This window comes from Cryptomeria japonica, chromosome 4, assembly GCF_030272615.1.
Source record: "Cryptomeria japonica chromosome 4, Sugi_1.0, whole genome shotgun sequence".
In the NCBI taxonomy this organism is placed as follows: domain Eukaryota; kingdom Viridiplantae; phylum Streptophyta; class Pinopsida; order Cupressales; family Cupressaceae; genus Cryptomeria; species Cryptomeria japonica.
The window spans coordinates 263,684,930-263,710,450 of record NC_081408.1 but is presented as its reverse complement, the minus strand read 5'-3'; positions in this window follow the sequence as shown (position 1 = coordinate 263,710,450).

The window sequence follows — 25,521 nt, the reverse complement described above, 5'->3', positions numbered from 1 at the left end:
TAGAAGATTCAGGGACTACAATCATTGAAGTGTGAGACCTTAATTAATGTGAAATAGAATGTGTCATGTTGCATGATATGGTGGGGATAGAACAAGTGAATTTACAATGGGAGACGATGTAACTCAATGGGCATTGTCATCAATGAGAAGACAAATATTCTCAATTGTTTCATCAATATTTGAAAGGTGAGAGTCCACAAACAGATGTGAAATGTTTAAGTAGGCCTCCCAATGAAGTGGATCTCATAGACATGAAGAATCCTATATAGAGAATCATTGAGAGCCCTTGAAGAAGCAAATTTGAACTTCGATGAAGCAATACATGATGGAGGAATATCTTGCAAGAGGAAATCAAAGTCATTATGGTGTCATCTAGATCTGAAATGTGGTCTACTTTTCAAAAAAGTAAAGATGCTTGATAGGAATGTGTCCTAGTGGGGTGAATCTAGAAGACATATAATCCTATTGCAAAGAATCATGGAAAGTTCTAGAAGAAGCAACTTTTAATTCTGAAGTAGCAATGTGTATATGAGATGTTCTCATTTGTAGATGGAGTATCAAGAGGAGGATCACTAGTCCATGGACCATGTCATTGTTGTTAAATACCTACGCTTTTGTTCATAGTCACTTGGTGTAGGAATGAATTCAATGAGATAGGGTAGGAGATCCTACATAATGTAATTTTTCACTATCCCTTGTTTTGAGTACAAATGGTTCTCTGAATTTATCTTGACAATAGAATGTCAGAATTTAATACCATAATCCATGATGAAAACTGCCAAAAATGGAAATTTATCTTAGTTCGCAATTACAAAATGCTTTTGTATAAGCCTCTTGAAGATTAAGTACATCAAATTGAGACTTTATAAATTGAGTGTATGTATTAGCAATCTCCCAAATTGTTCAATGGTCTCCAAACCTTGTCAATTTTTATTTTTTTATTTTAACTCAAATATGTATGGTATAGGCATATCATTGGTTGTGTGATTTTTTTTTTTCCTTAAATGCTTCTATGACCAAAAGAGACAAGTTTTAGATGAAAATGGGGTCTTATGGGCCTTTTTGACACAATGGTAGGTTCTTTAGACCTAAAAATGCCCCAAAAACTAGTCCATTGCCTTAAGTTACAAACAAATCCTTGTTTGCGAGCATGCTTCTTGATCTCCAATTTTGGTGGAATGAAAGATAATATTGAATTTCTCAAGCCTTTTGGATGCTTCGAAACCACCCAAAAAAAGCTACTTTGATCATTGAAATGTTGTAGTGACTTGGATAAAAAAAGAAAAATAAGTCTAAACTTTAGAAGTTAGTTTTTTCTTGTCAAATTGTTTTCAATTTTCAAATCATCCAAGGATGCAAGAGGAGTATATTTTGTTATGACAAGATTAAAAAAAAACTTAGAATCTTTTGAAACCATTGAAACATGGGGACCCCTTCCCCCCCTCCAAAATCCCTATTTTTTCAAGATGCAATACTTAGGGGAAACATCCCCTTGCCGCACCACTTAGGGATGTCCTAGGGACTCCAAGGAGTCTCTTGACCATCTTGAGGATGCCTATGAGTCTCCCATGGCCCCCAATTAGAAACTCCAATTCTAAACAAAAATGGTGAAATTATTGTGAAAATGTCATCTGTATTAAAGGTTTGGCAATGCCCCCTAACCTTGATGGGGGCTCTGCCCCAAACCCCCCACAAGGGGCACTACCCATTGACCCCAACCTCTACCCACCATTCTTATTGTTAATGCAATCATTTCCATTTTTTTTATGTTGACTAGTTTAAACACTTAGTATGCCAAAGTTTCATTTGCAATTCTTATACTTATTCTTAGTTTGTTCCCAAAGTTCTAAAACTCTACCACCATTGTTAATGTTCAAATTTCAATGCAATCATTGACATATTTTTAATGTTTATTGTAAAATTTACAAAGTGTGGCAAATTTTTATTTATAGTTGTTATACTTATTCTATACACATCCTTTTATAATTAATTTTTTAAGTTGTATATATATTTGCATCCCACCCTGCCCCCTTCGTCATCCCCCTATCGTCCCCAAACTTAAGCCCTTGGTATGTTAAGATATGAAAGCTCACAATAGTTTAATTTGATATGTTAATCAAGGAAAAACCTACAATATATAGCTTCCAAGATTCCAAATCCATGAGGATCATGAAGAGGTAGAAAACCAAAAAAAGAAATTGATTATCCAAGTTTCCAAATTTGTGACAAGGAAAAAGTAGAATCTCAATCAAAGAAGGAGAATGTGCAACTCATTATCTTATTCTACCTAAGTAAAAATATTACCTAATTAAGCTTTTTAATAGTGGAATATCACACTTAGGATAAAACATATCCAAGGTAAATAAAATATTACATTGATAGGCTTCTTTGGTTGCTCTAAAAGTGGTGCCTTATGAATTATGTTCTTGGATACTAAAGTTTCCAAATTCTGGGCACTCTTGATAGCTTCTCGTAGAGATTTTGATTCGAAGGCTTTAACCAAACCTTTCAATAGTTGCTGTTGATGTGTTTTTTATGCACTATGCAACACAAAATAAAATACTAAATATTCTATCCTCTCTTGAACAAAATCCTCCCAAGTGCTAAACTACGTGATCAAATGGGATGACTCCAAGATTCCAATAGTCAGGTCTTGACTTTATATTGCAGATAGACTCAATGATTGTGATGTGATATCTGCTAGAATCATAAGGGGGACTTACGTTGCTTGGGTCAAGACCTATCCATTCTCATGTTTCATGATTGATTTACACTCCATGATTTAGGTCATCCTTGAGCAACATCTCGACTTAGCCAATTTTTGTTTTTTGTACCCTAATTCTTTAATTTTGACCCCTTCCTAGCATTGCCTTAGGTTTTATTGGAGTTCTTGCTTCTCTAGCATGGGCACATTTCTAGGGTTCATTCACACAAATTGCTCTTGATGAGCAAGCTAGTATCATGACCATGACTTAAACAAAATTTTAACTTAGTCAAATTATCTCCTCCAAACTTCTATGAGTTCATCGCCTTCATTCTTCATCATTTGGATGTCTTTTGTCATTGGAAGGTAATTCTTGACCACCATACCTCAATCTTGACCTATTCTACCCTAAAACCCTAGAAACTAGTCATGTTTACAATTGAGATCTTGGTGACTTGATCACTTAATACAGCTTAATCATGCAGGTCTCATCTAACTCTGACTCCAACACTTAAGCAAATCAACCCTAGCAACCAAGTACTTTGGGAAATATCTTGCAACTTGACAACATGGGTAATGATGGAGGAATGGAAGGTGAGACCTATAGAGGTGAGAGAGAGAGAGAGAGAGTGAGAGGAAGAGATAATGACCTAGAGAGGGTAGAGAAAGAGAAGTAGAGAGGGAGAGAAGAAGAGAGGGATGGAGAAAGAGACCTAGAGAGGGGAGAGAGAAGAGAGATAGTAGAGAGGGATAGAGAAGAGAGATAGAAGAGAGATACCAATGTCAATCTTTTTCTATAAAAAATTTTTTTTGAAAAAATCGGCCTATCGTCGGAATTTTACCCTTTGGAGTCGGAATTCTGATGATAGGCCGAGATCACGACGGTATTCTTTCGGGGTATGAGCATCCATGGTGGCCGTCAGAAAGGTTGGAGGTGATGTTGGAATTGCGACGACCACAAGGATAGTCGAAACTTCTGACACAAAGTTTTCGACAACTTTTTTTGTTGGAATTCTGACGATTTGCCGTCAAAATTTTGACCCGAATGTACTAGTGTCTGATTCATCTCCCGAGGGGGCATCCTTGCATCATCATATATCAGGTCAGTGTCTGGGGCATCATATCAAATCAAATCAACAGTAGTGAGTGAATTATCTTTGAATCGACATGTTGTCACATATCGCTTCAAAGAAGGACAAAATGTATACACCTAAAAATGGTCTGGAGATAATTGATTAAATACTCGGTTATTTAATTAATAACCCTCCCCTAATTAATTAAATTCACAATGATTTAATTCATTCCCCTAAATTCATCTACTTGTAAATAAATCTAAATGATTTATTTATATAGTTCATTTCATATCCCCCTTTTTGGTTAATTAATTTCTCCTCCCATTAAATTCAATTCCTCTACTCCCTTTTATTAAAGAACAAATTATTAATTGGTTGAGTTTAATTAACATTTTCCTATTTATTTGAATTTCTAAATTTAAATGAGCACGTGTCCTAACTTCTAACCACCTTCAGTCTAATCCTGGGTTTAATTAACCCTATCTCTTGTTGCACATCCTAACCTCTCATGGGTTGTATATTCCTTCTTGGAGACACATGCAACTTTTTCCATATGTCTTCTCCCTTTGGACACTTTCCCTTTCATGAGAAAGACTTCTTGACATTTTTCACCACAGAGATGACATGTGTCCCTCCCTCCAATCTCTTCTCCAACTTCTTCAATCTCAACCGTTGATATCTTTACATCAAATCCTTAATGTTAATTCCTACCACCTCATCCTTGGCCTAGGAATTACTATAAATATCCCTCATTTTAGAACAATAAGGATCTTGACATCTTACTTTAATTTGCATTGTCATTATCTTCAATTAGCAACTAGAATTTATCATAGCATATCTAGCATAATCTTACTATCATATTGCCATAATCATGCATTTTAGCATAGAATCATGTAGCTACTCATATCTTGAGTGGTCATCTTGATGGTCATTTCTTGCTGAGAGCCACACCTAATACCTTCAAGGTCCTTGAGATTAAAGGAAGATGGGACATTTCAAGAAAGAATAGTTTCTATTTCTTAATCTTTATTTGATTCCCCTTTTATTAATTGTCTCATCAATGTGTTTGTTTGTTTGGTTTTATACTTGACACACATTTTAAAAAACACACAAACAACTTTGGATGATAGGTTAAGCCCAAGGAGAGAAAAATGCTCTCTAGGGCACAATGAAAGTTGTGCCATGGAATGTTAGGGGCCTCAATGCTCCTAACAAGAGCCACCTCATCAAATCACATATAGAGGGAAGTGGGGCAAATATTGTCATGATCTAGGAAACAATGTTTTTAGAACTTTCTAATCTGTAGCCTTCTAGACTTTGGAAAAATTGGAAGTATGTTGCTTCAACATCCTTGGGTGCTTTGGGGGGTCTCACAATTTTTTGGAAGGATGCAAGTGTTCAAGTGGGGAAAGTATTGCAATCAAAGAAAACTTCATTTACATCTAGATTTCCTATTTTGATTGTTTATCCCACTTGATTTTTGCTTTTGGAACAAATTCAACTATGGGGAAAAATACCTTTGGGACTCAATATCTCAAGCTTTGGTCAATTTTCCAGATATACCATACATTATTGGGGGTGACTTTACTAAAATTTTATGTCTTAGAGATAAATTGAGAGGCATCATTCTCCCACTTAAAATAATGCAAGATGTTTTCTGAATTTGTTAGCAATAATGGCTTAAAATATTATATTTCATCTAATGGTAATGTTACTTGGACCAATAGGAGAAATGATTTCTTTCATATTGCGGAAAGGTTAGACATATTTTTTGTTAATCCAACTTGGTGTTCACTTTTTGGCATCCCATAAACCCAAATTTTACCTCTGTCTAGTTCAGATTGTTTTGCTCTTTAAATGGAAATGTCATTGGTTCCCTTGAAATTTAAATCAAAAGGATATTTCAAGTATGAGTACATGTGGTTTAGGGATGTTACTTTCTTACCTCAGCTATAGATATGGTGGCAAAATTCTTTACTTTTCCAAGGCTCTAGGATGTTCCAATTTTGTAAAAAGCAGCAAAGGATTAAAATACAGATTAAGCAATGGAATAATAAGGTGTTCAAGAACATATTTTCTTTAAAAGGAGAATTAGAAATGAATATCAAAGAGTTAATTGAGCATATTATCCAAAATATTATTAATGATTAATAATACAATCAGTGGATCCAAATCAATCTTCAATTGGAAGAGGTTCTAAAATAAGAAGAAATATCTTGGAAACATAAATCTAAGGAGTTGTGGCTTCAGGAGGGAGATAGGAATACCGAGTTTTTTCACCAATCTACCAAAATGAGGAGAATTAATAATTTGATAACCCAAATCAAGAGTGCTACAGGGTAATTTCTTACAAATAAGGACAAAATTTAGGAAGAAGCAATCTTGTTCTTCTATTCACTTTTTGCAACTTTTGATTTGATTGGTGTTGAAATAGAGTTAAAAAAGCAAGTACTTCAACATATCCCTAATTTGATTTCTAACCAAGATAACTTGGATCTCTTGAAGCCCTTTTCTATAGAATAAATTTAAAATGTGGTATTCTCAATGCATCCAGATAAGGCTTTGGGTCCAGATGGATACACTACGCTATTTTTTCATAAATGTTAGGATTTTTGGGGTTTTGATATCTGAGAGTTGTGGTGTAGTCTAGGAGAAATGACAATAATTTGAAACAATTTAATAAAACCTTCATCAACCTCATCCCTAAGTCACCAATTCTAGCCTCATTTGTAGATTTAAGACCTATATCTTTATGTAATACAATCTACAAGATTGTAACAAAAGCAATTCCAGTCAGGTTAGCCAATCTAATTCCCAATATCATCTCTCAAGAACAAGGAGGGTTTGTTCAGGGAAGGAAGTAGCTGAAGGGGATTTGATTTCTCATGAGATAATCCATTCAATTTCATCTCATAAGACTAAGACTATAATTATAAAATTGGACATGGTGAAGGCATAAGACAAAGTAAGTTGGAACTTTTTACATCAAATATTAAAATTTGGCTTCTCCAAAAAGTGGCTTAGATAGGTTATTTATTGTATTTAAAGTGCCAAATTTTTAGCTCTTGTGAATGGTAGTCCTTCAAGCTTGTCTCATTTACAAGGGGTCAGATAAGGTGATCTCCTTTCTCCTTTCCTCTTCATAATTATGGTAGAGGCTCTTAGTAGAATGATTTTGACGCAACATTTAACTAATGCATAGAAGAGTATTCTTTTGCCTCAAAACCAAAGTGCAGTAACTCATATTTTATTTGTAGATGATAAAATAATTTTTGGGGAACCATCCACTAGGGAGACAATGATCATTAAACAAACTTTGGATAGATATTGTAAGGTTTTTGGGCAGGAGGTCAGTTCTTCTAAATCCAAAGTATTCATTCCTAATTGTTCCCTAGTGGTAGTTAATCAATTAGAAAATGTACTAGGCTTTAAAAAAGATAATATCCCTTGCAAATATCTCGGTATCCCCTTGTTTTTGGGGCTCAATGAATGTTGTTTTTGGTCAAACATTTTTTCTTCTATAAAAAATAGGATTTCCTTGTGGAAAAATACTTGGCTATCACTGACTAATAGAATTTTGTTGATAAAAATAGTTTTGGCTACTATTCCAAACCATATCATGTTTTTCCTTCCAATTCCTAAAGGTGTTAGGGAAGATCTAGAATCTAAGTTAAAGGAATTTCTTTGTAAAGACAATAAAAACCCAAAGAGTAAAATTTATCTTTTGGCTTGGGACAAAGTATGCTCTCCTAAGTCATGTGGTGGAGTTGGGATACACAATTTTGATCACATAAATCTATCTCTAGGGGCTAAACTAGTGTGGAATCTCTTCTCTAACAACAAATCAGTGTGAGCTTCTATTATAAGAGCTAACTATCTAGATTCAAATGAACATAAGAAATTTTTTACTGTTCTCAATCCTCCTTTGGGGTTTCAAATGTGGAACTTCTTACTCAAATGTAGAGTGCTTTTTCTCCCATATTTAACATGGTTGATTCATAATGGAAAAATAACTTCCTTTTGGCAAGACTCGTGGAATGGATTCCCTCCTTTGGATAGAATTGAGGGATTGGAAGACATAAAACAAATTCTAACTTCTTCTTGGGGAAAAAAGGTAAGCGGTTATTTTGTAATCTCTTAATCATACGGTATGTGCAAAGTTCAATGGAAAGATGTTTTTAGTTTGATGACCCCACCACATCAACAACAAAGACTCTCTCAAGAGCCAAGGAATAGGGCTATTTTCTTTAACAATGATAAACAAAAACTTATTTGGATGCCTTCAAGAACAAGCTCTTACAATGTGAAACAAGGATAAGAGGGTTCTTGCTGATAATGATATCATTCAACATTCCAAAGATTTTTCTTTTTGCTAGACTAGGGTAGACATACAAAAAGCAAGATCTTTTTCTTGGCTTTCCCTTAGAGGATGAAGATTAACAAGTGACAGATTGACTTCATTAGGTGTACCTTAGCCTTTTAATTTTGTTGTGTGTGATGAAGTATCAATGTCAAGGGACTATTTACTTCTCAACTACAAATTTTCTCAACAATGTTGGAAATGACTTTTTGATAAGCTTCATTGGTTTTCCCCCTTCATTCAGACATGCTCTTGGTTTTTGAATCCTAGCCAAGATTATTTGGGATTCTTTTCTTGTGACCATTTGGGAAGTTGCCCCCGCCATACTAATTTGGAACATTTGGTAGGAGAGGAATATGAGAATATTTAGGAAGGTGTATAGTAATGCAGAGACAATTATAAATAGGATTGAGATTTTAATCTTTGAGGCAGTTAAGGCATATAATGTTAAACATAAGAAGCTAGGTTCTCCTTTTTCCTCTTGGGACAATGACATATAAAAGGAATGAAAATATTTAAACCTACACTTCAAAGGAAGTCTTACTGATAATTATGGTAAGAGAATCAATATAAAACAAATTAAATGGAAGCCCTTAGAAGAGAATTTTTGTAATATTAATTTTGATGGTGCATCAAAGGGAAATATAGGATCATCAAGTATTGGGTGTGTTATTAGGGATCAAGAAAGCACGATTATTATTATAGGTCTTGCTAGAATTCTCAACAACACAAATAATATAGTAAAAAATCATTGGTAAAGTAAAAAATATAGAGAAGGATATTCCATGACCATTTGAGATTTTGGAGAGGATTGGTCATGTGGCTTATCGCCTTGCCTTGTTGCCCAATTTGTCCCGCATGTACAATGTGTTTCATGTATCTATTTTGAGACCTTATTTTCTAGATGTGACACATGTTTTGGATTGGAATGCACTCTAGGTAGAGGACATGCAACTTTCTTTGGAGCCCATCCACATTGTTCAACATTAGAGGTTGACCCTCAAGGGTCATGAGATAGAGAAAGTAAGGATCCAATGGGACCTAAGTGATGATTCATCAAAGACATGGGAGGATGCAACATGGATAAGAGAGCTTTACTCCTATTTGTTCTTAGGCTTCTAGGAGTAAGCCTAAGCAAAGGGGGGACGGATGTAGAGTCCCTCCTTGACTTATCTCTTGTTTTATGCATTGATAGACTTATTCAAACTCTTATGTGTTGTTTTGATTTATGCTTATGGCTCTATTGATATCTCAAATTCTTATTATGTTCATTTGATACATGATGGCTTATATGGATGATGCCATTTATCCTTGATATTGTGATGATGGATTTACACTTGATGATCTATATGCACTTACTATTCTTGATGGGTTACATTGCCATGGGTTTATGATGGCATTTTGATTATGCTAATGCCACTATGATTATATGTGATGAGATGGTGATATGGTGTTTGTGACTATCTTATTACTGTATTCGTGATAGGGATGATGTCATACCACTCACTATGAGAATGATATGATGTTGTGATTTTCTATCACTTGCTTGATCATTTATGATATATTGTTGTATATGTTGTATCATGGCTCTTGGTGGTTGTAGGATTGCAGTACTAGAGATCGATTCCACCTAGTTTCACAAGTTTGAGCATGTCTTCATCCCAATGGCAAGTTTTTGGAGATGGCATGAGTTCTCTCTACACACTCTAGGCTTAAGTTGTCATTCTTGTCAGCTAGTGTCGTGGCTTTAGTTAGTGGTTAGAGTCTTGTTCTATGATGTTCGACCCAATATTGGTTGTCTTGTGGTGTTGTGAGTATTTGATCATTTATTTTAATTAAAATTTAATTAATATAATGTATCAGTGTTAAAATTAAATTATTATATGGTTGGATATTAATTATTATTGATGATTATTCTTGAGATTTAATATTTTATTATATTATTTGATTATAGTTTTATGAGCTTGGTTTATTTTTTATTTATTAATTTTTACTTTCGGATCTAATGTTTATTTGGAGTATTTATTTATTTATTTATTTATCTAACCTTTGATTTATTTATTTTATTGGTCTTTTATATTTTATTTGCCCATAAGGTTTATTTTATTCTATTGCCTTTTCGATTTATTACTCTCTTTCTACTATTTGGATTGATTAATATAATATAAATATATTCTTTACCTACCCTATTATTCTATTGGTTAATTTGTGGGGGTAAGGAAATCATATTATTTTATATTATTTACCTCATATTTATGCATGGTAGGTATAAAATATAGTTTCTCTGAATATTCTGATTGGCTAGAAATTTTCTATAGTTTCAATGCAAATTTTATTTATTGGGTTTTCCTGTGCATTTTCAGGGTTGGCCTTTCGGTGAATTTTCGATATTCAGAATATTTTGGTTTTCTATTTGGAGCTTGGTTGAATTTTTGAAGATTGTTGGGTTTAGAATTGGATTGCTCTTCACCAATTATCTTTTACCATCATTACTATTTTCTAGGTCGATTGATTTTGCCTCTCTGCATATTTCATTTCTGAAAGGAAATGTCTTCTTTGTTTTTGTGTAATGATTGATGTGGGAGATTTGGGAAAAATAATATTGAAATTAGAATAATAATAATAAGGTTAAATTATTTAGTTTGAAAATATATTGACAGTTTTCCTTATTTGTTTTGTTGATGTTGTGAATGGATTTGTGAGCATTTCCTGAGATTTCTTTCCTGTTGTGATTTTGTTTGTGGCTTGAGAGTATTGTTCAAAATGATTAGCATATTGCTTGTGTGATTTGTATCATATGGATTTTGGAGACCTATCTGTATTTGTCATGTATTGGCTCTCTCTAGTGTTGCCGAGAGTCGTATTCCTATTTGGGATAAAGTAATATATTTGTTTATTTGACTCTTTGTGATAATGACCAAGTTTTCTTGATTAAATAGTGTCCTTACATCCTCATTGATAGATTTCAGAGTCATTTTGAAGCCTATGTATTTTCTTAAGTTGTCAAAAATTCTTTTGAGTCTGTTTTTCTAAGTTTTAGTCTCAATCATGGATGCACTAATAAAATTGGTCTATGCGCTAAAAGAATTGCTCAATGTGCTAAAAGAACTAGTCTATGCACTACTTTTTCCTATGGATGTACTGAAATGACCTGTCAATGGTAATTTTGATGTTTTTATTGTTCTAAGTTAGTTTTTCTAGTTATGCCTTCCGTATCATGGGCGATTGTTGAGATTTCTGAGATTTTCCAGTATTGTTTTGATTATTTTATGTGTTTATGGCTCTGACAAGTTGCATAGTTCCTTTTTATTGAGGTTGTATTGTTTGCTCCAGCAAGTTGATAAGCCTTGTTGTTGAGGAATGGTTTCATGGTTAGCTCCAATGAGATGGTTGTGCCCCATTGTTGAGGATCTGATAGTGTTCATGGTGGAGTAAGTGGATGTTTCCTTACTCTTGTTTATTGATATGTTGATTATGGTTGAGGCTCTTAGATTATGTGTTAGTATCTTTGCATTTTGCTATTGTGCTTGTTTCATATGGATATGTGGATTCTTTTATGATGTTATTTTGAGCCTCCTTGTTACTATTTATGTTACCCTAAGGTCTTGGAATATGGTTAGGGGGAGTGGAATTTCATGTGATGACTAACATTGTGATAGATAGGCTACTAAGAGGTTCCAAGTAAGGATGCTTGAAGTCTAGACCACTAGGGAACATTGAAAGTTTTCCTTGTTTAAATAAGTGATAATATTAATAATTAATTAGAGGGGTCGGGTAACTAGGATTCACCTAAACAAGATAATAATGGTTATATGTGAGCCCCAAGACTTAGTCCTAGGGAGGATGTTTTAGGATAAGATTGGGAAGGCCATTGAGATGGAAAACTAAACTCCCTTGATCTCTCATAGGTTGAGATGGTTTTGTTACAAGTGTGGTTGTTGTTGCAGCAAAAGATCGACTTGTTAATTCTTGATACAACCACTAGACTTATAGATTCCATAGGGGGGGGGGGGAGGGGGTTAAGCCATATCACAAACCTGAGCATTGTGTTGCACAACACAAAGAGACCAAGGGTATACACCTTGCAACAATCCCCCCTAGCACAAGCAATGGGTTTGAACCTGTGACCAAGATTTGATACAACTTGTTACAAGTGTGGTTGTCATTACACCTAAAGATCGACTTGTTAATACCTGATACAACCACTAAAGTTATAAAATCCATGGGAGGCGGTTAATCCATGTCACAAACTTGAGTTCTCTGTTGTACAACACAAGGAGACCAAGGGCGCACACCTTGCAATAAGTTCCACATGTCTACCAAGGTTGATATTCCCCTTCTTTGTGAGGATATCATGCAACGACATGTCTATCAAGGTGCAACTTTTCCTCTCTATGTGAGGATAGAATGTGATGACACTCCACTCCTACATATGTCCTTGTTCCTTATGCCATGATTTGTTGGTTTGACTCTATGAGTTTCTATATTTATGATTATCCTTGTGATGTGATTTGGCTTATTGCATTTGGTTGATTCTTGGTTGCGGTTCTTGAGTTGTTGAGTTCTCTTCGATTGTTAGGTGTCAACTTAGGTGTAAAGTGTATGTGGGACCTTATGTCATCTTCTAGCATGGGGGGTGGTTCCTTTGGTTTCACATGGTTGGGTGGTTTGATTCCTTCTTCCATTGGGATGTTCTTCATTGGATACTTTTGCAAATGGAGGTGGGTTCTCATCTCTTCAAATTATGGATGGATATTGTAGTAGATGGATGTACATGATTCTTATGACATGTGCATTTGTAGATTCATGATATCATTGTATTTATAGTTGAGAGATATGCTCCTTGATATAAAATAGATAATGTATATGTAATGATGGATGATGTATTAGAATATGGTTATGACTCTTGTAAGGAGAGAACATTGTTGTATTTTGGATATTGTTTGGTTAATGGATATAATGTAATTGGATCCATTGTTGAGTCTATGGTATTATATATATGTTTGTTGGGTTAAGAAATGAATTAGTAATGTCTTAGATCATATGGAAAAAGAGTTAATAATTCTTAGATCATGATTAAGTAATTGGGATTAGGAAGATTTGGATTCGTGTTTTAAAATGAACCTTCAAGGGAGTAATGGTATTTGTAGACTCAATGATTTGAATTCATGATAGATGGATAAGAAAATGATCATATGTTTATGTATCAGTATGGGAAAAGTAGATGATAATTGTATTAGGTTAAATTGGATTATAGTAGTGTTCATGATGTTATTGCTTATGGTGATGTTGTAAGTAATGACGTTAAGATACCCTAGGGAAGGTAGTTAAATGATGAATTGTGTTTATTTCCGCTTGCATTATGAGTTTACATATGACTATTCTTTTGTTATTTTATGATCATGATGGATATATGTGTTTTATTAGATGGTTTTTTTTAAATATCTCTATTGGCATGTTAGTTAGCTTTATTTATCTAGGGTATTTAGGCAGGCATTACAACTCTACTCTGATCTTTTGGGTACTATGGATGCTAATGAGGATTTTTTTCCTTATGGCCTGTATGTATAGGCTGTATAACCCTAGTCCATCGTGTTAGTCTCTCATTTCCCCTACATTTATGTTGACCCTATTTTTTTGCCGCATGACCTTGTTACCTTATCCTGTCAGCCTCTCTAGCCTTTCTTTCTTATTGAGAGATTGTCTCCGATATTTTTCATAAATTCTCATCAAATCTCTGCGAGGGAGCATATCATTCTGGGTGTCTTGGCACAACTTTGTATCAATTTATCTTATCTTCTTTGAGCCAATGTGACAAGTTGCTTTGTCTCAAAGACGGGTAAAATGTAGACACCTAAAATTGTCCTATTTAATTAAATAATTTTATTTATTTATTTAATTAATTCATTTACCTTTTTTTAATTCTTTCCCTATTTAAGTAAATATTTTTTATTTATTTAAACTACCTTTTCCCTAAATTAAAATAAATATTTTATTTATTTAATTGGTCCCACTTCTCCTATTAATTAAATAAAATTTTATTTATTTAATTAAATCATTAGCTTTTTCCCTCCATGACACATGGCATTTATCTTTTAATTTTCTTCTACCTACCCCTTCATATTTTATTATTTTTCCTACCTACCCTTTAATCCTAGCAGACCATTTATCCTTTAACCTCTTAATCTTATCCCTTTATTTTCTAAAGTGTCTTCTATATAAGAGGATTCTCTCATCCTTTCATAATCCTAGCTAATGCATCTATCAAGCCTTTTTTCAATCATGCGTCTTTACAACCATGATCTGTTCTTTATTGAGCTCTTGTGCACATACAAAATCTGAGAGCAAATGTATCAACCAAGATCAATGGAGATCAAACCCTACTTGGCATGTGAATGATATTATTGTTTCATTTATTGATTTGCATGTTATTAGGTTTCTTCATCAGTGTATGGTGAATGCTTTTGTTGTAGGAATAGGGTTTTTGCTTCTAGTTGGATCTTTGTGGTTTTGCAATAGTTTATCATCATCATTTTTCACTGCACATAGTTGGTATTATTTGTGATGTTTTGCATGCAAACTTGTTATCTAGAATTTCAATCAAGCTAGTTGAAGTTGTTCTTATAGCCGATATTTTATAGCTTCCTACAACAAAGGCATAAATTACCTTAAATCAATAGGTGGTCTGATCAACTTGAATTGTTGGATAATTCTACTCACCTTTGGACTTCTCCAATGACATGACCAACCGCCTATAGAAGTGTTGCTTAATGTTTTGTTACATTGTTGGAAGTGGACATTTATATTTTGATATGATTATGAGTTTCAGTCCTATTAGGATATTTTAAGTTTTCCTTGTTAATAAATCTCTTCATATATCCAAGGAATACATGGTAGTTAGCTATATAGTGAATCATTAGATTGATTATTATATGTGAGTCCAAATAGAACCTGCAAAGGTTAATGTTTTTCACGTCTCTTATTTGAGTACAAGTTTGTAAGAAGTATCATGTGTACCTTTTGAATATAAATGACAATATATTTGCTGAAGTAATTATTTGATTTTGTTGACCATTTGAAGAGTGATTTACCCAAGGGGGGCCACTTGAGGTTATGCAACTTGAATTTCTATATATGCATTTTAATTAGATACCTTTAATTTGCTATTAGATTTCATGTAGTTGTAACATAGTAATCTAGTTACAACTATTATCCTATAGAAGCATTGTTCCTTTCATTAAGATAGTGCAAGTGTTAACTCAAGATGCTTCTATTATAATTATTCATATTGTCATGTCTTGTTTCATTGTACTTATTATTTCAATAATATTTCATTATCAATCATTGTAGTCTTAAGCAATTACTATCCTACATTTTTGTTCAGTAATGTAATAACCCACCATGTTTAACCCAACAAATTTGACCATTCTTTTTTTTGTTTAATTTAATCACTTGTGTTTGATTCAATCACATACTCTAGGCATCCATCCATTTGGATTAGGCATTCATCCATCTGGGATGAGCATCTAACCATACGGGTTAGGCATCTATCCATACGGGACATAAGATTTCATCCATCCAATATGGGATAGGCATCTACCCATACAGGGTATGCATCTATCCAATCGGGATAGGAGGTGCTCTGGCCAGAGACTTAGACTCATCGGGACCATTTGGGTCCTGAGCCACTCACTAAGTACTATACTCTTCTAATAGGAGTGTACCAAGGTCGTCGTCCTTAGGAGTAATTAAACAACATAATACGAGCTTGAATTCCACCTCGGAATTTGGCTTAAAGCCTCGGGAAGTCAAGCGAATCCATACGGGATTCCTTCCGAGTATGCATTGAATTACTTTTTCCTTTTCATTATACTTATCTTTGAAATTAGGATTCTACTCAATTCTTCTTCTTACCAAGCCTAGACCCCACCCACGAATGCCTGAGTACTAGGGACAACTCCGTCCCAAAACTGCCTACATACCCGTTTCGGCACGGGATCAAGGCGTAAAGTATGTAGTTCTATTTTCTACTCTATGGTTTGATGTAAACTGATTAGTGGGTATGCAACCCTTTCTAGGGTCAATATCCTAGACAGTTTCTTTGTGGTTGCTACCCATGGTGGTAGCACTTAAGCAAAGGCTCGAGATGGCCTATTGCTTGTGGCCTAAACCAACTAGCTCCTAATACCTATCATAAGCATCGCCCTTGACCAATTGTCAATCATCAACAATTCTTCGAGATTAAATCAATTTCATAAAAAAAATTCACTCAATCATTCCTATAGGAGTTTACTATGGTTTAACTCAGTGGATGAAGATCATTTTAGAATTATCTTATTAGATTATCGATCCAAGGGGGATTACCCACCCCCTTGGATTTTAACTTCCAAGTGTCCCTTATTACTCCCTGATGATTTATAGGGACGATGCCACAAACGTTGTTGATGCAACTTTATTAGGCGTTAAGTGCAGTAGTTCAACACGACGGCATTACCCGTAAACATGACCCAAAGGCACTGTATATACCAAACACTGCTAGGTTTTGGTTTTTTCGACTTCCTTTATTTAGTTTTCTAACTAAGAAGCTATGAAAACATCATGCTTGAAAATAATCGCGAAATGAATGTACATAATTAGACATTGCGAAGTTTAATTATTTGAATAACTACTTCGATGGCATTCAAGTACCATTTGATAAAAAGAAATACCATTCTTCTACAACTAAACTAATTAATATATAATGGTATGATAATGACAATTATGAACTCACATATTAAAACATGTAACTTGCATGAAGATGATGGAAATGTAACTTGCTCATCAATGAATGCAATTTAATATATAAGTAATGTGTATGATGCAAAAATAGTGTCATTTACATACAAAATTAAACAATGTTTACTTCTATCGTGAGAATATTTAATTATAGAGTTACTAGTTCAAAATGAGCAATTAGTTTATACTTTTAGAAATTTTGGATCAAATCATAATAATAAGACTTAATTGTTTTAAGTGAGCCTAAAATCACCAACCAAGTAATCCAATAAATACTCAAATGGATTGAGAGATTCCAATTATTCACAATAATTTTAAATTTCAAATCTATTACACAATAATCCTAATTTATTAACTTAAAATTTAACTAAAACAATTATTAGCAATTAACTTAAAATTTAACCCAAAGTAATTACTAACAATTCCAATTTGTAATTTAAAAAGAATATATTAAAAAAAAATCTAACTACAAAAAAAATGATAAGCGAATTTGTTTGTTTTAATAGTAAATAGGGGAGGTGGGGACCACGAGTCCCATCACCCCTACAGTCCTGCATGTGCAGGCCCGCAAGGTTGAGGGGACACCGTGGGCCCCTCCACTCCCCCTGCGGCCACTGTCGTGACAGACTGCAGGGTTAGTGGAGGGTACCACTGCCCCCAGCGTATATATATATATATATGTATACATATGTATATGTATGTATACATATGTATATGTATATGTATATGTATATGTATATGTATATGTATCTGTATCTGTATCTGTATATATATGTATATGTATATGTATATGTATATATATATGTATATGTATATGTATATGTATACGTATACGTATACATATACATATACGTATACATATACATATACATATACATATACATACATCTACATGTATATGTATATGTATATGTATATATATATATATATGGTTTCTTAGTTTATTTGATAGCATAAGAGAGCAATATATAAACAAATATATGTGTAACAGAAATGTTAATGTAAAACAAATAAGAATAAGAATTTATACACAGGGATGAGATAACACATAGAACTATTCATAGAGAGATTTTATTCAACTAATATTCACAGAGAGTTTTATACCTCTTTTCCCACAGAGAGGGATTTATTCCTACATTCATAGCGAGGGATTAAAGAATGAGATTTTCTTTCAGATTTCCATTCGAAGAGCCAGAGAAATGAATTTGAGAGAAGAATAATAAAGATTAAGATTCATATTATTTAATCACACAAATAAGAGTTTTAATCTCAGAAAAAAAAATAAAAAATAAAATAAGGAAAATATGAATTTTTTTTTTTGCACAGATAAAAGAAAGAAATCTTTTGGAAAAGAAAAAGCAAGATCTGATATCTATTTTCTAAAGAGAAATAAATAATAAAGTTATCTTTTGCATGCAATATATGAAAATACTTTTATCAATATTTATCCCTAAATAAGAAGAAAAAGATTTACAATCTAATAAATTTTTTCTTTTATAAAAGAAGATCTAGAAGCTACTTTTTGACAATATAAATTTCTCATATGTAAATGAGAGATGACAAAGAAGAGAACATGGCTTATCGAAGCTTGTTGTTGAATCCTCTAGCTATCCTTTTTTATCCTTCCTTGAAACTTGAGAAAAATCTTCAAGAACAACTTAGCAATCCTACAACGAAAATGAGTCGACCAAAGAAGATCCCACTACTAACAACAAGGAAACTTGGAAAAATTTCTTCAACACATAATCAACTCCCTTCTTTGAAATTTGCATACAATTTATAAGAAAAATCTCTTAATTCCACTATCTAGAGAAATTAATTAAGAGTGGGATTCTTTTCCAATATTGGACTCATGCAAATTGATTAAAAAACCTAGTGGGGGAGTTACATGCAAGGCATTGAATATTCCTCTAGAAGCTTCTAATTCCTCCTACAACATGTGCCTTAATTGGGAGTGGAAAAATTTAAAAATAAAATAACTATATTCTCCATGTGTGTGTGTGTGTGTGTGTGTCCATTTTTATTCTTTTATAATATTTATTCAATCATTTTCAATAGCTCAACCAAAAATATAATAGAATTGTATCAAATCAAAAAGTGATAAAGGAGGGTTGTGACATCCTCCCCCCCTTAATTTGTGCATCGTCCCTATGCACTTATTGAATGTATCCAAAAGTCTATAGTTCATGATTAGTTAAAACAAAAAAGGAAACAACCATTGCATCTCCCTAGTATCTTCCCATGTGGCATTCTTTTCATTATATTGGTTCCATTGTACTTTGCATTGATCAACCTCTTTGCTGTACAATTGGCACTGGTGCCTCTCCAAGATTTTGAATGACTCTATCATTTTTCCTCCCATTTCCTGGACCTGTAAAGCATCCCAATTCAAAATATATTTCTCATCCGGTACATACTTTTTAAGAAGAGATACATGGAAGACATCATGGATTCAGCTCAACTGGGGAGGTAAGGCCAACCGGTATGCAACTGGATTAATCCTTTCCAATATTTCAAAAGGTCCAACATAACGAGGTGCAAGCTTGGTCTTTTTCCCAAACCTTATGGAACTCTTGTGTGGCCTAACCCTTAGGAAGACTTTCTCTCCCACCTCAAACTCCCTTGGTGTCCTGTTTTTGTCTACATAACTTTTCTGCCTATCTGAGGCTTCCTTCAACCTTTGCCTAATTTCCTTAGTTTTCCTTTCCATTTCCTTCAACATATCTTTCCCAAGAATTACTCTATCTTCAAGACTATCCCAACTCAAAGGTGTTCAACATGGTCTACCATACAATGCTTTGAAAGGTGCCATTCCCAAAGATGTTTGATATGTATTATTGTAAGCAAATTCTAACAGAGGTAGGTACTCTTCCCATTTCTTTTGTTGGTCCATGTAGTACATGTGAAGTAGGTCTTCCAAAATCTGATTTGCCCTTTCTGTTTGACCATCGGTTTCAGGATGGTATGCAGTGCTAAAATTTAGTTGAGTTCTGAGAGCTGATTGAAGAGTTGTCCAAAACCTTGAAGTGAATATAGCATCTCTATCTGATATGATTTTCTCTAGTATTCCATGCAACCTAAATATTTCCTTAACAAAGCGCCTAGCCAAGGTAGGTGCATCATCCGTCAAGTTCCCTGGTATAAAGTGTGCCACCTTGGTGAGTATTTCAATTACCACCATTATTGTATCATGCCTAGAAGGTGACATGGGTAACCCTTGCACAAAATCCATGCTAATAACTTGCCACTTGTGTTGAGGTACATCATGTAATTGTAACAATCCAGCTGGATGTCTATGTTTTGCCTTTACTCCTTGACACTCCAAACATTTATCTACATACTTAACTATGTCATTCTTCATCCCTTGCCAAAAGTATAACTTCTTTAGGTCTGCATAAAGTTTGTTAACTCCTGGGTGCCCTGAATAAGGGGCATTATGATCCTCTGACAAGACTACTTCCCTTAAGTCTTCTAAATTCGGAATATAGATTCTATTATTGTATCCGAGAAACCCATCTTCGTCTAATGTATACCCTTCAACCTTAGGATCGGTTGGATCATATTCTAAAGTCAATTTGACTTTCTCATACCATGGGTCATGTTCTTGCTCATCCATTACTTGTCTTTTGAAAGAAGTTTTGAATGTTGCTATAGTCATCAAGTGTCTCCTCCTACTCAAAGCATCTACCACCCTATTTTCCTTCCCCTGAATATATTCAATTTCAAAATCATATTCACTTAGAAACTCTAACCACCTTCTTTGTCTAGCATTTAAGTGGGGTTGGGTAAAGATGTACTTTAGTCCTTGGTTATCTGACTTTAACTCAAAGGGCTTCCCTAGTAAGAAGTGTCTCCATTTTTGTAGGGCATGCACAATCACTGCTAACTCTAAGTCATGGGGTGCATAATTAACTTCATGAGTTTTCAGCTTCCTAGATTCGTAAGCTACTACCCCTTCATCTTGGACAAGTACTCCTAAACCTTCAATAGAAATGTCAGTTATGACTGTGAAGTGTCCATTCGGATCTGGTACTTTTAGAATGGGTGCTGAAGTTAGTTTCCCTTTCAAAATTTGGAATGCCTTATCACTTTGTTCTATCCACATAAACATTTTACCCTTCCTTTGTAATGAGGTGATAGGGTTTTCTATCTTAGAGAATCCTTCCACAAACCTCCTATAGTAACCTGCTAGCCCCATAAAGCTTCTTACCTCTGAAACATTTTTAGGGATCGACCATTCTACTATTGCTTTTATCTTATCTGGATCAACTGCTATTCCTTCCTTTGATATTATATGCCCAAGGTAGTGAATCTTTTCCTCAAAGAAGGCACATTTTGACAATTTCCCATATAACTTATGTTCTCTCAACCTTTGCAAAACAATTTGTAGGTGTACTAAATGTTCCTCGTCATTCCTAGAGTAAATCAATATGTCATCCAGAAATACCAAAACAAATTTATCCAAGTAGTCATGGAGTACACTATTCATTAGGTTCATAAATGCAGCTGGGGCGTTGGTTATACCAAAAGGAACTACTGTGAATTCATAATGCCCATATCTAGTCCTGAAAGTTGTCTTCGGAATGTCTTCCTCCTTAATTATGAGTTGATGGTATCTTGATTAGTGGTCTATCTTCAAGAAAATTGTTGCTCCTTTCATTTGGTCAAAAAGATCCTCTATTCGAGGTAAGGGATACCTATTCTTTATTGTGACCTTGTTCAACATCCTATAGCCGATGCATAGTCTTAAGGTTCCATCCTTCTTTTTAACAAACAAGACTAGCGCTCCCCATGGTGATACACTTGGCCTTATTAATCCCTTAGCTAAGATTTCCTCTAATTACATTTTGAGCTCTTATAATTCAGTTGTGTTCATTCGGTAAGGTGCCCTTGATACTAGTTCAACTCCCAGTGGTACGTTGATAGAAAAGTCAAACTTCCTTTTAGGGGGTAAGCCGAGTAACTCTTCTGGAAATACATCCTTGAATTCCTTTAAGAAAGGGTTATTTTCAAAGGTTGGGGTATTTTCCTCTTTTCCTTTATCAATTTCAACCATATAGATTTGGCCTCCTCTTCTTCTTTCCTTCTTTAATTGCATGGCTGATATGGTTTCTATATTAATGGGGTCAAACTTCCCTTGGATTTTGACCCTTTTCCCCCCATCATCCAAGAATTTAACAACTTTGTTATAGCAATCTATATTATCTTGATGGTCTGTTAACCAACTCATTCCTATAATTACATCATATAATCCTAGGGGTACCACATAGAGATCTACCCTTGTTTCAAACTTAGGAAATTGTACCCTTGCCCTCGGTAAACACTTAGTTACTTCCCTAGTTGCCTTATCCCCATATAGAACCGTCCATGATGACTCCATTTGATTAAATTTTAATGCATATTTGCTTACTAATTTAGGTGAGATGAAACATTCAGATGACCCAGTGTCAATTAGAATTGAAATTGGTTGTTCAAATAGTGTACCTGTAGTTTCCATGGGAACATTCTGGTATCTTCCTCTTCAGTTCCTAACTGCTGCATGAATCCTTTGTTGGGGCCCTTGTTGGGGTTGATTGGCCCTAATCTGACCTTGCATCCTGGAACACTCTCTAGAAAAATGGTTTCCCCCACACATAAAGCATCCACCTGGAGGACCCCTCCTGCCTTGATTCCTAGGGGGATCATTCCTTGTTTCATTGGCCCTGGGTGGATAAGTTATCCTGTTCTGCTGGTCATTCTTATTATAGTTGCCTCTATTATTATTGCCCCTGTTATTATTATTATTTCCATTCCTCTGATATTGATTAGGGGGTGGCCTTCTTTCAGAAGAATTATTCCTTTGACTTTTGTTGAAGTTAGGGTTCCCCTTGAATTCCTGCTTCCTTTTAAAAGAGTGGTTCCCATTATAGTTTTGCCCTGCTGGTGTTTGAATCTTCCTCTCTTGCCTTAGGGACTTCTCAAGCACTTCGCTCATGTTTTTGGGTCTATGCATGTTGACCTCTGCCCCAATGTTGGTATTTAGTCCCAAAATGAACTTCCTCGCTTGGCCTTCTTCATCTTTCTGGTACATAGGTACATACTTAAGCAATTTGGTGAACTTATCCCAATATTGTTGGACTGATAGGGGCCCTTGACGTAGATTATGGAATTATGTTGCCTTCTCATCAAAGAACAATTGAGGGAGCCACCTTTCTCAGAACTGGTGAACAAATTGATCCCATGTGATCGTATCCCTGCTATACCCATTTTGCTCCTTGGTGTTGGTCCACCAACTAGCTGCCTCCCCTGTGAGTTGATAGGAACCCCATAAGGCCTTGGTTGTTTCGCTAAAGTCTCTTAGTTCAAAATACTTTTCCATTTCATTTAACCAATTCTCAACTCCTTCACCAATTTGCCTCCCATCAAACCTAGGAGGGGTGATTTTCTTTAAGTCCTTGGAGAGTTCCAATATGTTATTTTCTTTTCTATTACCCATCATATTCCCTTGATTTTTACCAAGGTTTCCATTTTCAGTACCACTTTGATTTTGAATGTCATTCTACCTTGCCCTAAGATCCTGCATTGATTGTTCCAAGAAGTTGATTTTATCTCTTTGTTTGGTTAGAAGATTGATTATAGCCTCGACCCCATCTTTGTTATTTCCTGGGTTATGCCGATCCCCTTCATGGTCTTCCTCATGGTTTTCTTCATGATTTTCTTCATGGTTTTCTTCATGGTTAGCTTCCCTTTGTCTCCTAGTGGTAGTACGTCTTCCATTACCCCTTCCTCTTCCCCTTCCTCTTCCTCTTCCTCTTCCTCTTCCTCTTCCTCTAGCCATTCTAGGGTTTTACCTGAAAGTTAAATTATGTAGTTAGTTCTTGATTTAAGATTTTAAAATTTAATTTCTACCATTGCAAAACATTCCCTTAGTTGTGTGAATTGAAGTGAGCATAAGGCCTAGATTTGAACCTTTGCTCTGATACCACATGTAGTCACATAAATCTGTCCACTTAATTAAATGAATACTTAGTATTTATTTGATTATTTAACCATCAATTAATAATTAATTAAATTAATATTTAATTAATTCATCTTAACCCTCTTCTTCTATTAATTAAATAAATTATTCAATTTATTTGATTTAATTCACTTAACCAAATTCAGACCATTAATTAAATAAATAAATCATATTTATTTAATTAAATATTCTCTCACATTTAAATAAATTAATATTTATTTAAATCCCCCAAAATCCCACCTCTCACATTTAAATAAATTAACATTTATTTAAATCACCTTTATCCTCCACCCACTTGTATTTTCCTACAAAAGCAAGTTGCACAACTATTTTAAATAAATTATTTATTTAAAATCCTATTTATCCTCACCCACTTGAAACCTTTAATGCTTTCCCTTAAAAACTTCAAAACTTGATGGCTTTAAAGTTTTCAAACTTGATGGCTTTAAAGTTTTCAAACTTGATGGCTTCCTTCTATAGTCTTCTTAAGACTTTAATGGTTTTCCTTAAAGTCTTCAAGCCTTTAATGGTTTCCCTCAAAGTCTTCAAGCATTTTAATGCTTTATCTTCCTTTTTCTCATTTAAATAAATTAATATTTATTTGAATATTTATCCAAATGCAAATTACACCATTTAATTGAAATAAATGATTTTATTTTAATTGAAAATACCAAAATTTCTCCCACTTGCATTTTCCTACAAAATCCACTTGCATGCCTAAACCCCTTCTAGATTCTTCTAAACCTTTCCTAATTAACCTAATCCATCCCCTAAATATTGTCACATTCCTAAGCAAATTGAAGTCACTTCTCAAAGACTCCAAAGTCTTTGAAAAGCAATTAATGCTTTGTGTGTTCAACAAATTAACCTCTAAAGTCTTCCAAACCACTTATGGCTCTTACATGACCATTAATGGTTAATTCCACTTGCACCCATGGTTAAGGACTTTGACCCCTAATTTAACCCTCATGTAACCCATGTGTCTCTTCAAAGCATTTATTTCTTTGACTAAGGTAACCATCATGTCTCCTCAAGCATTTAATGCTCCTTATCTCTCCTCTCAAGCCTCCTCATGGTGACACTTGTCAACATGGGATTTGGTTGAAAGTCTCACATGGATTGAATATCTTTCAATCCTAACCCTTGTTAATATTACTCAATATTAACCCTTCATTTCCCCATTTCTTCTATAAACAGAACCCTTCTCCTCAAGCAAAGAAAAAAGAAGCATTAGAGTTTTGTTGTTATACTGGCATTAGCATAGAGCTTTCTCATAGCATCACTATCTACACTTGCATAGCATTTGCTCATCATATTCAACTATCTTGAATCTCCATATGGCATCCATGGCTATTGCTAAAAGCTGAGAGCTACACTCATTTCGGACTTGGAGAGGAGAGGAACAAGGGAGGAGCAACTATGAGCATCTTGATTAGCTATTTTATTTTATGTTTATATGCTTTCTATTTCATGCTTAATATCTCTCTTGATATGCCTGTTTAGGATAATCTTTTGTTGCTAACACTAATGTTTGTTTCTTGTGCTCTTGTGTGTGTTGCCATCAAACAGATTTTCTAATCCTTTTTGCAGAGCATCACCACATGTAATAACC